Source organism: Anneissia japonica, unplaced genomic scaffold (genome assembly GCF_011630105.1).
Source record: "Anneissia japonica isolate Jap-2015-1 unplaced genomic scaffold, ASM1163010v1 scaffold1826_len1998817_cov189, whole genome shotgun sequence".
Classification (NCBI taxonomy): Eukaryota; Metazoa; Echinodermata; class Crinoidea; order Comatulida; family Comatulidae; genus Anneissia; species Anneissia japonica.
Genome location: NW_022742159.1, coordinates 1,574,237 through 1,578,305, shown reverse-complemented (window position 1 = coordinate 1,578,305; position 4,069 = coordinate 1,574,237). Strand labels below are relative to the sequence as shown.

Sequence of the window (4,069 nt, the reverse complement as noted above, 5' to 3'; positions counted from 1 at the left end):
TTGAACCACAGTATCGCATTTCTATCTTAAAAGACCTGGCCTGAGATGTATGGATTTAAGATTTGTTTAAATCGCGCTTAGGCCTATGTGTTCTATTAGGCCTATATATAACGTGTACTGATGCATATTTACATGTTAGAAGTATTCATTTTGTGTGATCCCAGGAAAGAACTTGTATTGGCTCAAGAATAAGATTTAAAATTTTAACACTGTGTACAAAGGGGGGGGGGGGCCGCGGCTCCCACGGCTCCCCCCCCCCCTGAATACGTCCCTGTTCCAAGATAATATCGAGGAGACGAAATTCAAAATTCAAAGATAGCCCGAAAGCTGTAGTAAGGAAAGTTGAGTTACCTGTGACTTACCAATGAATAGGCCTATATTTAATTTGTTCAAGTTCAAAGGTGTGAGTGAATATTATTGTATTTCATTGTAAATTGTTATATTTTCGGAAGATATTTCAGCGGCTCCAAATCTCTTTCCTATTCTTCCTTTATTCTTTCACAATTTTGCGTTTTAATAATATTTTTCATAATTTTATACACTCACATATAGTCACTTGTTTAGGCCTAGACTAGGCTATACCTCGGCTTGCCTATTACTATATTATTTAAATATACAATTTTAATAGATAAGATTATTTTAACATGGACATAGTAATTCATACTTAAACAATACATTAAATTTAAATGTAAATATAATGACGTTAACGAACAAATAACAATAATTAAAACGTGTACATAGTATCACTACTACAATAATAAGATTATTATTTTTGAATTTTATATTCAATTTTATATAGCCGGAGTTAGTATTGACCTAGGCTACTATGGCTAACGACAGGTACGCTTTCTCCAATAAAGGTTTTTTTTCTATGAATGGAATGACCTGTATACGAAACAAACATTTCTAATAAAATCTCTAAAACAGTCGGCTTACTAAGAAAACTTAAATTGACACTACCATCCAACATTCTCTTCTCTTTATACAATACCCTTATTTTACCACATCTACACTACTGCAATATCGCCTGGGCAGTTACGGACGCAAAATTCAAAACTTACTGTCCATGGTCTAGCACCGAAACATCCAAACTAAACAATCTGTTCAAACTCCAAAAAGGCCATCCGCATCTGCACTCCATCCAATTACCAATCACACTCCAAACCACTCTTTCACCAACTCCAACACTTTAAACATCTTTTTTTTTTTTTTTTTTAAAGCATTGTCGTTTTTCCTTTTGTCGTTGTTCCCTTGTGTTCATTCCGTCGTGTTTTGTCTTGTCTTTGATTATGGAACAAATTACTTTTCATTTTTCTCTGGTGGAGCCAGCCGTAAGGCCATTTGGGCTTATTTGACTTCTCCAGACACCATTGCATTCGATTTTGCTCGCATCTTTATTATTTTTGTCTTGTTACCACCTTTATGCATTGTGTGAATAAATATGAATCTGAATCTAATTTTGCAAAGTAAAGAGGGACTTCTTTTCAAAATGGATGTTGTAAATATAAAAAAACAATAAATAGGGCCATTGTAACATCAGTCTGTATTCACCGGCATTGAATCACCAAACTACAAACCATGCGTGTTTTAAGTTTATTTTGTTTCTTTGAAATTCATGTAGGCCTATGTACTGTACTATCTCGAAAAGAAGACCATGCTATCTTGATATTTCTTGGTTACTTTTTGCAAATTAAAGAGTGTGTGTGGGGAGAAGGGGTCGGGGGAGGTGGGGGCTTTAATTCGAGATGGGTTTCTTCTCGAGATTAAGCCCATTGGGCTTCTACTCGAGGTTTTTCGGTTATGCTGAATCGTTGTGATAGATAGACATTCCTTATTCGTCACGTACTGACTTATTAAGTGATTAATTAATAATAAGTGATTAATTTATAATAGGCCTATGCAACGAAGAAATAACTGATATTTGTTACATTGAGCAGGACTATTAAAGTTTCATAGTTCTCCCTGTTTCTAGGTTAGTTTCCCCCCAGACACCCCCACCCCGGACACTTCAGCCCCTGTCTCTTATACACATCTAGATGTGTATAAGAGACAGCCCGAACATTTTCCTCCGGACTGTTTCCCCTTTTACATCTAATATAAATTCAATTATATATTTTAATTTATGATACATTTGAATTGTTTATTTTACTTAATTTTGAAGGAAGTAGCCTAGTTGTTCCTATAATACTTTAGTGCAATAAGATAGCAAGACTAATTAGATTAATTTTTCCCCAGGCTCAGTGTTCTTATTTTGTGCCGATTTCAGTCTTAAACATTCTTATTTCATTCATATTTTTACACATTTTTGGAATATACAAAATCGGTATTACTGTATTATTATTTATAGGGTATTACCATAAAACTTATTCCTCCATGGTATTACATAATTATTCACTTTATTCCACCGTGGTCACACCTACTGTAAATATGGATAAGATTTGTTGGTTTTTCTATTAAAAAAAAAAAAATAAAAACCTCATTTGACATTTTACCTCAGCCTCAATTTGTTCTTAATTTTTAAAGCAATTTCAGCTTCAGTGTTCTTTATGTTCTTATTAAATGTGTAATATTAATTGTAAGCTTAATGGCTTACTGTATTATGTAATTCATATCGTTTCTTATGTTTACATAGGCCTTATTATTATAATCAATGTCTTTAATAGCGTTTTATCATAATGTAATGATAATAATGATAATAATAATAATAATAATAATAGCCTAATAATAATAATAATAATAATAATAATTTAATAAACTTTAATAAAATGATAAAAAATTAATAATTATAAAGAGCATATGTAATAACTTTGTTTATTCTATATGGATAGCATTATTAAATAAGTTGAAATAGATAATCAAAATTATTTTTTTTTTAAACATGTAAAAATTAGGGCTATGTAAGTTTTTACTTTGTACGTTAATTATCATTTCTTATATTAATTAGATATTTTGCTGCCTACTGTGTAAATATTTAACATGTAAATATTGTTGTTAATTATGCAATTGATTTAATAAAGATTTATTATAAATGATAAATCTTGATGTAGGGCATATTCTTTGTATTTAAATTCTTGTTTTATTTAACGCATGATGTAAGTTGAGTGAAGTCCGGGGAGCAATAGTCCTAGGGTGAAAAAGTCCGAGGGAATGTCCGGGGGGGAAAAATGTCCGGGGGAAAAATGTCCGGGGGAAAAATGTCCGGGGGAAAAATGTCCGGGGGAAAAATGTCCGGGGGAAAAATGTCCGGGGGAAAAATGTCCGGGGGAAAAATGTCCGGGGGAAAAATGTCCGGGGGAAAAATGTCCGGGGGAATATGTCCGGGGGAATATGTCAGGGAGGAATATGTCCAGGGGCAACCAGCCTGCTTCCTTTCTGCCTCCCCATTGTCTTAATGAAACCCTATTATGCAATGGATTATTCCTTTATGGTATTTTTATTGGAATTCCCTGTCTCTGTCGGTCGGCTCGGCTTTGTCCATTGTTCTGTAAAAGTTTATTAAAACAGTAAGTTGCGTCTTTATTATTTGAATTTACTTTATCTATTTTAATGAATGATAGCTGGAAAATTCTTGGACTCATGATACATAATAGGGGGCCTACGCAACATAATATATTAATGCATTTTTTTGTACAAAATAATATCCCAGTAGTAGTACACTACTATTAGGCCTGGTAGTAGTAGTAGTAGTAGTAGTCTACTAGGCCTATATAGGCTAGTTAGGCTAGAGTAGTCTAAGGCAGCGTAGGGAGTTGATAGCCTGCTGGCAGTGTAGTACGGGGCACTGTGGTTGTACGGTTCGACGAATTACCAAAATTAAAGGAAACTAGATTTGAACTCGTCACTGAGGACGAATTCGGTGATCCGCCGTACTTTGACCCTCAGGAAGCGCGCGCGGTGCTGATTGAAAAGTTTCATAATATGCTAACATATGCTGTAATTAGTTTTTTTAAAAGAATAATTTTAAGCATTTTAAAAGACTAACGCATGCGTACAAGCACGTCTTGACGCCCGTGAGTACGGTAATGTCACAAAGAGTGACTCCTGACTGTCAGGAACACAAAACATGTAA

At 34.1% G+C, this 4,069-nt stretch overlaps 1 protein-coding gene across 1 annotated transcript in view; it reads left to right on the top strand.

Annotated features, from left to right (window-relative positions):
* Positions 1 to 3,484: 3,484 nt before the first annotated feature.
* Positions 3,485 to 4,069, top strand: part of LOC117119056 — a 33,221-nt gene continuing 32,636 nt past the window's right edge. Inside the window, exon 1 of the mRNA XM_033263865.1 lies at positions 3,485 to 3,503. The gene's annotated coding sequence lies outside the window, so the exon portion shown is untranslated. The remainder of the gene's footprint in view (positions 3,504 to 4,069) is intronic.